Below are 13,050 nucleotides of genomic sequence, written 5' to 3'. Positions count from 1 at the left end.
ATAAGCTCCAGTAAATAGGTAATTTACAGTTTCAATTTACTCAACGTCTTTAATGGCAACGCTTAAAGAGGCATTAACGTCGCTGTTATCCATTATATCTGTACATTTTGTAATTACATGAAGAGCTTCATTCCACAAGCTTTTTGTTCTTAACCTTCGTCACATTCAAGTGTTTTCGTCGGGAAAATCTCATTTCTGTTTATAGGCAATTTGCTTCTTTGAAACATTTTACTACTAACACACATTATACAGGATGCTCGGGAGTAACTTGAAGGTGTTGACGAGTCCACTTATAGGAGACGAACTGCATAATTAATTTATTTTAACTAAAAAAAAAGTTGTTATGTTTTGATACATCTCACTGCAGAGCTCGAGTATCCTCTCAGAATGAGAGGGGTTAGGCCAATAGTCCACCACGCTGGCCTAATGCGGATTGGCAGACTTCACACCCGCAGAGAATTAAGAAAATTCTCTGATAGCGGTGAAGGAAAACATCGTGAGGAAACCTGCATAGGTTTCCTCACGATGTTTTCCTTCACCGCTTGAGACACGTGATATTTAATTTCTTAAAATGCACACAACCGCAAAGTTGGAGGTGCATGCCCCAGACCGGATTCAACCCCACATCCTCCGGAATCGGAGGCAGAGTTCATATCCACATATCACGGCTTTTATACGAAGTAATTCAAATAATTTCGAATATCCATGTAACATACGCCTTTATCTATTTTTTTTTTATTCTTTACAAGTTAGCCCTTGACTACAATCTCACCTGATGGTAAGTGATGATGCAGTCTAAGATGGAAGCGGGAACTTGTTAGGAGGAGGATGAAAAATCCACACCCCCTTCGGTTTCTACACGGCATCGTACCGGAACGCTAAATCGCTTGGCGGTACGTCGTTGCCGGTAGGGTGGTAACTAGCCACGGCTGAAGCCTCCCACCAGCCAGACCTGATTAAGAAAATCTCAATCTGCCCAGCCGGGGATCGAACCCAGGACCTCCGTCTTGTAAATCCACCGCGTATACCACTGCGCCACGGAGGCCGTCAAAAATATATCCTTGCGTTTTAAAATATGTAATCGTAGTGGTAAGACTGGATATCGACGAGATATTGTAACTGGCACTCCGCAATTTACTCTAGTAAACTACTACCGCCACTCGATGCTGGAACAACATTCCGCCACCTATTCGCGACTCACAATCCAAATTTAGCTTCTCTCAGAAATTGAAGAAGTTCATGTTATATAGACAAAAAGAGTTAGAAGATTATGCAGTGGAGGCATAAATTATTTAATGGGAACTTTAGATGCAAATAACACATTTAGGTACAGTCTATTAATTGGTATAAGTATTCATATTTCTATTTATATATATTATATGTATATATATATGTAATATTAATTATTGTATGTTGGCATTTATCTTTATGTTATTATCATTTTATTTATACGCTCTTATCAAGGTTTTTGTTTTTGGTTTTTTATTTTGTGTTTTATTATATGAATTTTTATTTTGAATGTATTAAAAGTATTTTGATTAGTTGTTTAGTTTGTAATTATAACTGACTGTGACGTCACCCGGGTCTCAGCTGAAAATCAGCGCTGCGCATTGCTTTCCTGCGATGAACGGCTAATGCTGAGCTGTAAACCCTTTCTGTTTGGTGTCACAGACAGTCATGTAATATCTAAGATAGGATGTACTGTTTGTGACACTAAAAAGTGAATAAACTTATTTTCTTTCTTCTTTCTTTCTTACTTCAACAACTGCGTTTACGAGAACGTTATAAATAAGATTGAGGAGAGAATTTCGGGTTGCAACTAAAATAATTAGCAAAGTACTTTTAAGTTTTGCCCAACGGCGTGCTTTAATAGTGTTAAGAAAGTTGGTATTATCTACTTACGAGCTTGTAAACCTTATCCAAGTTTACGTGCAACTTACTGAATTAACTTGGGAACAAGTTTAACGAGAATAAGCAGGCGGTTGTTATGAAAGCTGAAAACCAGGGAAAATTTAAATGGAGTAAGGGTTTGTTTACACTAGCGTCTGTCATCGACGATTAAGTTATTTGCGATTCATACGTTAAGGCGAATGGGTGTTCATATTTTTAACTACCGTAATAGCCCAGTGGGAGCCTTGATAGCCCAGTGGATACGACCTTTGCCTTCGATTCGGAGGGCGTAGATTCGAGCCCGGACCGGCGCAAATGCACCGCCAACTTTTCAGTTATGTGCATTAAAAAAAAATATGACGTTATCAAACGCTGAATGTTAAAAAATCGTGAGAAAACCTGCATAACTGAGATTTTTCTTAATTCTCTACGTGTGTGAAGTCTACCAATCCGCATTGGACCCGCGTGGTGGACTATTAGCCTAACCCCTCTCATTCTGAGATGTGACTCGTACTCAACAGTGAGCTGAATATGGGTTGTTAACGATGGTGATGATGATGATGATTTATATCTGATTCGAGATGAAATTCCTGTTTATGTCAGACCTGCAACTATGCTTTCTTCTGCCACCATACAGGATTGCTGTCTTCCAGAATGAAAGATTTGGTTGCCCGTTTAATAATATAAAATAACAATTCGTTGATATGTGCACACCCCTAAACAGAGTGTCACGCATCAACGAAATAAATTTTTTTACCGAATCGATATACTCATATTTGTCAGTAGCAATGTGACTTGTATGACCAAATTCACACGGTTAATGACTCGTGAAAAATTACGAATGATTTTATGATTCGAAATTCGATGGGAATATGGCCACTGAGTTAATACTGTTGAAAATAAACAAACCGTATATAATTGCAAACAGGTGGGCCCGAAAATGAACATGGCTAAAACAAAAACAATGTGTAATGCTCATGTATCGCTCCACCCAGTTATAGTTGAGAACGCTGCACTCGAAATTGTAGACGAATACATATACCTAGGACATATGATCCAGTTAGGTAGGTCCAATTTCGAGAAAGGGGTGAACCGCCGAATCCAACTTGGCTGGACTGCATTGACATCTTTTCGTTCGAAATTCCTCAGTGCCTGAAGACAAAAGTCTTCGAACAGTGCGTGTTGCCAGTGATGACCTATGGTTCCGAGACTTCGTCGCTAACTATGGGCCTCATAAGAAGGCTCAGAGTCACACAGCGGGTGATGGAACGAGCTATGTTAGGAGTATCTCTGCGTGATCGAATCAGAAATGACGAGATCCGCAGAAGAACCGAAGTCACCGGACATAGCTCAACGAGTTGCGAAGCTGAAGTGGCAATGGGCGGGGCACATAGTTCGAAGAGTCGATGGACGTTGGGGTCCCAAAGTGCTGGAATGGCGACTCCGCACTAGTAAGCGCAGTGTTGGTCGACCTCCCACCAGGTGGACTGACGTCATCAAGCGAGTCCCAGGGATTCGCTGGATGCAGGTGCCTCAGTATCGTCATGTTTGGAAGTCCCTACAAAAGGCCTATGTTCTGCAGTGGACGTCCGTCGGCTGATATATATTTGTAAGTCCCTACAGACATTTGGAAGTCCCTACAAACGGCCTATGTCCTGCAGTAGACGTTCATAGGCTGATATGATGATGATGATGATGATGATGATATAATTGCGATATTTGTAAGTCCCTACAGATATTTGGAAGTCCCTGCAAAAGGACGTTCCTCGGCTGATATGATGATGATATAATTGCGATCAGCTACAGATTTGTTGTTGTGTAAACTCACCCTAACCCTGCATTCCGTATTTACGATTGGTTGAATGGAAGTTTGAGACCTGTCTCCTATTGATAAGTTTGGCTAAGTGCTTGTAAATTATTACGTTTACGGCGGTTTGTTTGTAGAGATGATTTACAACTGGCAGCCGGCTATAACTTAAGAAGTAAGAACAACCGTCAAGCACTATATCATCAAGTCACTGAGTTAAACTTATCTGCTTGCAATAGCTAATTCTATAATTCTTACAAAATTCAATTTAGTTGTTTTGTTTTTTATTAACATAATATTATTATCAGGGTATTCATTAGTACGAGTATATTGTACAAGTAAATATGGATAGATAACAAAATTACTTATTTTATCATGAGTCATTCAGCTATGTTTGTATTATGAAAAGTCCTTAGACTTTAGGGAATTGGATCATATTACGTACCTATATGATTTACTAGCGGACGCCCGCGACTTCGTCCGCGTAAAATTTAATTTTTCACAAATCCCATCCACATGGATTTTTTCGGGATAAAAAGTGGCATATGTGTTAATCCAAACTACAATATATCTCTATTCAAATTTCAGGTAATTCGGTTCAGTTAGCCGAGGCGTGAAAGAGTAACGAACATTCATACCATCAAAATTATCAGGTTAGCGCAAATTTCAGGAATGTATGGATTTTTTGAGATAAAAGGTAGCCTAAAAGGAAATAGATTATACTCTGGATTAACACATAGTTAATCCAGAGTAAAATCTATTTCCATTCCAATACAATATCTTTATTTATATTAGTTATTATTAACATTTGTCTTTTTACAACTTTAATGGTTTATAAACTTGTGTATGTATGATATCTATTTCAACTCAATACTTCCACGCGTTTCCGATATAAAGGGCCGGACGGTTACCAAGGTGATCCTATAAGCGTTCCGTATTTGTCCTTTACGGAACCCTGATAAGTCTGACCCAAAATATCTCCGAAGATATTAATGACATTAATCAACACTAGCAAACATGCATCAAAAAGTACAATATCACCGGTTCTACCACCGGTTTGGAAGGCAGGTTCTGCTGAGAAGAAACCGGCAAGAAACTCAACAGTTTTACTTTTTAAAAAATCATACAACATTGTAATTTACAATTGATGACAACATTACAATTTCTTATAGTTTTACTTCCTGTGTGAAGGTGGAAGCTGATTCAACGGCCTCCAAAATTGATACAAATTATCAATTAATCATAAACTATAATTTACAACGTGCTTCCTCATAATTCTCACGTGATAGAATCCGATCACGACGTTTATTACGGTAATACTTCTGTTAGAGCATGTAAATGAGCGATAATATCGGATAAGCCTTCAGCAACAAGTGCCGCATTATACATTGAAATATTTGTTGTTCATTACTGGCTTATGCCTTATCGGTGTTTTCTTAATGAGGGATTATTTGGCGGTTATTTGGGTGTAATTACGCAAATTTGAAGCGATGCCCAGCTATATACACAATGCTATCCTGATTTCTATAAGTCCTATGTTTTAATTTGTTATGATATAGGTCGAAACAGTTCGAAGAACCGATGGACGTTAGGATCTCAAGGTGCTGGATTGGCGACCCTGTACCAGAAAGCGCAGTTTTGTCGTTTACTCACCAGGCGGACTGATGACATCAAGCGAGTCGCAGGGATTCGCTGGATGTTTGGAAATCCCTATAAAAGGCTTGTACAGGGAAGTAACAACACAAACTTCTGAACTACTTGGAATTTTCAAAAAGAAAAGTATTTAGCACGAGGAGTCGAATCCAGGACCCCGTGATCTGAATCAACGTTACCACCACAGCAACGAGGCTGTTATGTAACGTAATACGACATAACAAATAATTAGATTGGAAGCACTGCCTTCCGTGATATATTTTCCGGCATTAATATAAGTGACGGTGATTGAATGTTGGGGTGATGGATTAGGTCTCGCCCTCGTCACGTCCGCGTCACGTCGCCGCATTGTGCGGTGTGCGGCGGGACGGAATGTGCGTGTCCCGCTCTTAATGGAGCGTTTATTTATGTAGTCACACTTTATCTTCCTTCCTGCTTAAAATCATCATCAAACTATTTAATTGACCACAAACGGCAGCTCTCCCTTTTGAAGGAGAGCCTATAAAAATTATATTCAATTATGTAATTCCTAACAAGCACATTAGAAACGTCAAGGCTATTTGTAAAATCTCTGTCACCGATTCGAAAGGCAGGTTCTGCTGAGAAGAGCCGACAAGAAACTCAACAGTTGCTCTTTTAGAAAATCATACTTTCACGTTGGAGCTTAGATTCACTACGCTACTCTCCCGCAGATTGGCTGGAGGGTGACAATGCTTTCACTCTTTAAAGGCCAATATATTTTTAAGATAATGAACGGGACCGACGGCTGGACGTACTCTCTAAGACACATGAGTGGATCACCACCGATTCCTAACTCGAGGATGTCACTTATCTTAGGGTTTGCCCTCGTCACGTCGCCGCATTGTGCGGTGTGCGGCGGGACGGAATGTGCGTGTCCCGCTCTCAATGGAGCGTTTATTTATTTACTCGCACTTTATATCTTCCTTCCTGTAGGATGCACGCAACGGGATTACTCGTGACGAGGAAGACATAATGAATAATTGCGAGTCGAATAAAATTATGGACGTAGCGGAACATGGTGGTGGGCGGGCTGTTTATCTTTCACGGTAACATCCAGACGTCGTGCGTCCTATAGTATAAATACCCCCTTGAAATAGGCCAGTTGACTAGAATGGTCTTTAATTGTTCATTATCGTTCTGCTAGATTGTAAAAAAATATTTTATTTTTTTGAGACGTGATTACATGGAATTTTTAAATATTTTTTTGACAATACCTTTCCTTTACCAAAAGGAGCGTTTGACAAAATTATTAGTTAATAATAATTAGTTTTGATGTTTAGTACATCAAGGAACATTGTGACAATATGAAAATGGTGGCCAGCGTTTTTGACCTTCAGATAATTTGATTTATAAATTACGTTTTATAAGAAATCCGTAACTTTTATTACGTTTCACTATGTTCCTACTATGCGAAATTAATAGTTTATATTAAATTTGAAATTTCACTGCCCGACAAGGTTAGGATTTTATTAGTTAAACTTTTCATTTTTTATGATGTAGTTCATTATAGCGCGTAGCGCATCGTTAAATTACAACGGTCTAGACCAATTTGGCTCTTCGTTTTGGGCTATATTATGTTGCTCAATAACCTTCTCCATCTTTGAAAATCCTAATCTAAAGCTAATCCAAACCCAATTAGCCCGGATAAACAGACTGACAGACAGCCAGACAATATGTTTTATTTATACGTATTGATTATGGAAATCCCACCTATACCAATTTTGAATTTTAAAATAAAAATACTGTAAATGTACATAGTACAGGAAAACGACATGTTTTCCTGTTTATCTAAATCTACGCAACTTATTTACCTATATTCTCTATTTTTGTTTTACATAACATAGTCTGAAGTATTCACAAGAACAAAATGTTCCAAAATAAGTTTTAGTAATTTTAGATACTCATTTATTTACTAGCGGACGCCCGTGACTTCTTCCGCCCTTAGACCTCTTTAATCCAGCCTTAACAGTAGTATCGCTGTAAAAATGGAGTAAATTCTTCCGTTTTCCCAACATTTCCCTTCACTTCTCTGCTTTTATTGATCGTAGCGTGGTGAAAAGTATACTATAACCTGCCCAGGAGTATGAAGAATAATCGTACAAAGTTTCGTTAAAATCTGTTTCTATAACGACACATACATACAGACAGCCAGACAAACAAAAATTTTACTGATAGCATTTTTGGCATCAGTATCGATCACTAATCACCCCCTGATAGTTGTTTTGGAAATATATTTCATGTACAGAATTGACCTCTCTACAGATTTATTATAAGTATTGATTTTACAAATGCTTATCCATGAATATTATTAGTTTTTTATGTATGAGTTATCTAATACAGACTTATTTTTTCCGAAAATCTCGTAAGCAGCAAATCAATGCTGAATACAGAGTTCGTTTTTCCACTAGTAACTAATACAACACAAATAGAGGGTAAATTAAACGAGATCCACCAATGTTTTATTGTTCAACATTACGATACCCTAGCGAGTATCCAATCGACACTTTCACTTACCACATATTAACGGAACAGCAAAAGGGGACGCTAAAAATAAATCAACTTGACCGGCAAAACCAATAACGAGCCTTACGTAAAAACATTCACCGGAGGAAAGTATTTTATTAGCGGAAAACATTTAGCAAGGAGTGCTCTTTGGTAATTTACAACGTTAACATCGTGTATCAACTACGGAATAATATTTAGCTAGACACTGTTTGTTCATTCAATAGAGCTTCTTCTTTTGAAGTGCAATTTCTTCTACGGATGCTACAAATTATACTTTATAACTTAACTTAGACAACGAAAGTTTTCGTGTGGCTCTAGGACTCAGATTGGGTACACCATTGTGTTTAGAGCACAAATGTCCATGTGGGAAAGAGGTGAGTAAATTTGGAATCCACGGGCTTTCATGCCAAAGGAGTGGCGGTAGGCTATTTCGGCATGGCTCTCTTAATGACATAATAAAAAGGGCTCTTGCCACCATAAATATTCCTGCGCTAATCGAGCCGTTAGGAATCAGTCGGGATGATGGTAAGAGACCTGATGGATTGACGCTGGTTCCCTGGGAAATGGGGCGGGCCCTAATATGGGACGCTACATGCGTCGACACATTAGCACCGTGTCATATCAGGGAGACAGAATCAAGACCGGGAGCCGCAGCAGAAAAAGCTGAAACCGGTAAGTGGCTCAAGTATGCCTCTCTGACAGAGAGTTACATATTTGTACCTTTTGCCGTGGAGACCCTTGGGCCATGGAGTCGCAGTGCCAAAAAATTTTTCCGTACTATTTCACCGCGGCTTGTTGCCTCGACTGGTGACAGAAGGGCTGGCTCATTTTTTGCGCAAAGGATCAGCCTGGCTGTCCAGCGCGGAAATGCAGCCAGTATTCTTGCCACCATTCCACGTGGGCATGATTTGTATAGTTATTAGGATAAGTTAGCTTAATTTCCTTATTGTACTTAACTTATAGAATACTTAGCAGGTGGGAGGCTTAGGCCGTGGCTGTTTACCACCATACCGACAAAGACGTAACGCCAAGCGATTTAGCGTTTCGGTACGATGTCGTGTAGAAACCGAAAGGGGTGTGCATTTTCATCCTTCTCCTAACAAGTTAGCCCGCTGCCATCTTAGATTGCATCATCACTTACCATCAGGTGAGATTGTAGTCAAGGGCTAACTGGTAAAGAATAAAAAAAGAAAAAAAATCTTCTACGGATGCTACAAATATTTTTTAGCTTAACTTATATAAGACTTATACTTTAGAACAAACTTTAGAAGCAGCATATTGGAACAATGGTTATGTACTCTTATATATATCATACCACTCACAGAGATTTTTAACCAGTTTTTTTTTATTGAAACTTTTTTACGTGCGATATTGTGTTTTGTTTTTCTATAAGTATCTAAAAAATTACAATGAAAAATAAGTACGGGTTGATTTTTATAGCCATAATATTGAATGAATGCGTTCTCTAACTATATTTAAGTCCGAATCAAATCAAACTTTCGCTTTACTCAGTTTAAGTGCAAATGCAAGTTATTTAAAAGCGCACAGAGCGCGAAAAACTTTATTTATGTAATAAACCTTTTATTGAATGCTTTTAAATTAAATAAGTAATAAAACTTAACGCTTCTTTCTTAGCTATTTATATCAAAGTGTTTAGTAGTGGAAACACCACATATATCAAATTATACCCAAAAGGCATATTGAAACTATAAATAGACCAAACAGAGCTAAGAGCAAAATCTAGTAAAGTACGATTTCTGCTACGCATCTTCGCCCACAAGGGTTAAACGTTTCTACCGCAATAGCCTCTTTATCTCATGAATAACCTTCCGAGCTGCTCCCTAGTGATCTATCCCTGCCTTATACATGAGCTATGCTGAATTGTTGCCGTCTTAATACATCAGCCTGTATTTTTACCCAACTACTAAAGAAAAGGTATTGTTTTTAATGTATTTTAATGACTTTAGACTTGGTCTGTGGTTCTCAACAGAGAGGTACTGGCTTCGATTCCCATTAACAAATTAGCTCAGATCTGGTCTGGTCGGCCGTGGCTAGTTACCACCCTACCGACAAAGACGTACCGCCAACCGATTTAGCGTTACGGTACGAAGTCGCGTAGAAACCATCAGAGGTACGGGTAGAATACACTTGTGCATCTTCCAAATTCCAGCTTAGATTGCATCATCACTTAATATCAGGTGTGATCGCAAACAAGGACTAACTTTCCTAGAAACGGTAATGTTTATCGAACGAATTCTACGAATAAATTTTCTCGCTACAGTCTCAAACGTGATGAATTTCAACATAGCTGTGAGGTATCAACATATTTGTTTTGGGAGATATTATTGAATTTAACACGCAATTAAATGGTTTTGCCTGTTACTGAACATTAAAAACAAGAAGTTTGACTGGAAAAAAGGAATCCCCATAATTTCGTAGACCCAGGACTTTCGTAGACTTACAGAACCAATGGAGCGATTGGTAAGGCAGTTTATTAATACCTCATTAAAAATAATAAAAGACAAAAATGCAAGTAATTGCGTATAAGATTGCATCTCCAGAGATGGGCGATAATAATAATTATCAAATTTATGTTATTGGTGCACAACGTCATAAATAGAAATAATATTATTAGAAATAATAATTATTTAATCACTATAATATTATTTTTATTTCTCATCTTAATAATTAATTATTTGAAATGGTTGTATGTATAAAACGAAATATATAAATTACCTAAACATTTTTTACCGAATACGTACCAGATAATATACTGTGGACTGCTTTCTGTCTCAACCAAATTTACAAGCGCTACCCTTCGGCCACAATTGAAAATCGATTCTATCGGGATAGGCCCTTTATCTGGTGCCGGCTCCCGAGAGACCTATCACCGCCTTATACATAAATCACGCAGAACCGTTTCAAAGCGAAGATAAAGGTATCTTTGTTTCTAAGTTCTGTGCCCGACGAGGGATCACAAACTGATAATCATGACAAATGGGACGTAGCGTATATTTTAGATGTCTTCTATTTATAAGACCAATATGTTATGCCGCGAGACCTGCAGTTTTAACTGTACAATCGAACTGATCAGTTAAATTGTCTGTGTGTAATGTCCGTCAGTTTTAACTGTAAAGTTTTTTCTTATAATTTTGAATTGAAATTTCGTCTCTAGCGCGGGAAAACAAAAGAGTTTTCGTTAGTCTTGCTCAGAAAAGATCTTTTTCTGGGCACAATCAGAAAAAGACGTTTTTGTTATAGGCAGTAAAATAATTCAAATTTAGAACGTCGTTAATAACGGTAATAATCAGGACAAAGTCCATGAGTGTGAGTAACTTTCTTTATGCAGCAAATTTATTTAATTACTTATTTACTCGTGCGTTGAATGTCACGACTCTCAGGAGCCTTTTCTTAAATCCCTCGCTTTGCTCGTGGTTCAATTTAGCCAATACTTTTAGCAACGAACAACAATGTCACTTAAAATAAGGGATTTATATGATTTATTTTTTACATTTTTCTTTAAATTAAAACCCAAGTTACTTAGGCCATGGTATTCCATTTACCATCAGTACCGCCAGTTTGTCAATTTTAAAATTTGAATTTTGTGGCCAATTGAGGCCTTCAACACAACTAAAAGATGTAGACCCAGTATGTGATGCACATTGGGATCAAATAGACAGAGTTACGAGGATAAAGTAGTATTTTACAAAAGTGTTATATTGTCGTTAAAAGTTTATAAAGTTAAGGTTGAGAAACTTTGTCTATCGTAGAAAAGAGCTTTGTCATTGTTGGGTGGATCTTAAAATTAGTTGGTAACGTAAAGGCGGCCAGTGTATTGAATGAATGAGTCGGCAACTATGAAGAGGATCCGGTCGAAGTGGAAAGGAATTCCAAAAATAAACTCCTATTTATGGAACACTGAATGACAAGATTTTCTTTTGGTTTATTTTCTTTCCGGCGGTGGAGAGGGCAGCTTTTTACATATTTTGATGTTGCGAATATTTTTGTATGAGTAAAAATCCAGTTTGATAAGAATTATCATTTTATAGACCAGTATTAACTAAACTTTCGTATATGGGTAACGCTTTTGAACCTTTAGTCCATCAGTTTCTCGCAAAGACCAGCAAATTAATCAAATACCGCATTCAAAAAAAAAAGGAGATGGCACTATGAGCAGAAGAAGATCATATTAAACTTAAGCAAGTCCAAGGACCGGGGTATGCACCTCCAACTTTTAAATTATGTGCATTTTAAAAAGTTAAATGTCACGTTTCTAAAACGGTGAAGGAAAAACATCGAGAGGAACCTGAAAGCAAATATGTGTAAAGTCTGCCAATCCGCATTGGGCCAGCGTGGTGAACTATTAGCTTATCCCTCCTTATGAGAGGAGACGCTTGCCCAACAGTGAGCTAAATGTACTTAGTTGTTAATTATGATGATAAAAACTTACCTTTCCTCCGTAAATACGTGCTACTTACGTACCCCCAAATCAATGAGTACTTTGAGTATAACATCTGCTTCTATTGAATAGCCTTTCGTGTGAATAGAAATCTTCTGGTCACTTTTTCATTACAGAGAGGCGAGGAGGTTACTTTGGCCTCGGGTATCGAAGGCCAAAATAGAACACTTCCCCTTGTGACTGAGTCACGGGAACGAATTGACAAACAACCGCATTACGACATAAGCCTGTGTAATTTGCGGTTTTAGTTGATCGCTATATTAATAATATTATGTCACGTATATCGAACAACATGCTTATATCCTTATTGTAAGTCACTCATAAACAGACCATTCAGCTGAAATGAATCTCACAGCGATACTTTTGATATTATATTTGAAGTTTTGTTTAGTTTGTTGCCAGTCTCAGTGTAGAAATTTTCAAACTTGCAGTGGGTGTATTGGATATGCGCACGAGAAATGTGTTTGGTGTTCGTCGGTAAACGTTACACTTTATTTATCTAATATATAAAATTCTCGTGTCACAGTTTTCGTTGCCATACTCCTCCGAAACGGCTTGACCGTTTTTGATGAAATTTTTTGTGTATTTCATATCCAGTAGGTCTGAGGCCAACATGTATTTCTCAAACCCCTAAATCCTAGGGTAGGGTAGTTGTAGGGTAGGGGTATGGTATATATATGGATAGGGTAGGAATAGGGTAGCGGTAGGTTAGGGG

At 38.0% G+C, this 13,050-nt stretch overlaps 1 protein-coding gene across 1 annotated transcript in view; it reads right to left on the bottom strand.

Moving 5' to 3' along the window:
- Positions 1–13,050, bottom strand: part of LOC112048104 (Kv channel-interacting protein 1) — a 294,729-nt gene that overhangs the window by 73,789 nt on the left and 207,890 nt on the right. The window lies entirely within an intron of this gene.

This window comes from Bicyclus anynana, chromosome 13 (assembly GCF_947172395.1).
Source record: "Bicyclus anynana chromosome 13, ilBicAnyn1.1, whole genome shotgun sequence".
Lineage (NCBI taxonomy): Eukaryota > Metazoa > Arthropoda > Insecta > Lepidoptera > Nymphalidae > Bicyclus > Bicyclus anynana.
The sequence above is the reverse complement of the archived record's forward strand: the minus strand, read 5'-3'. Positions and strand labels throughout refer to the sequence as shown.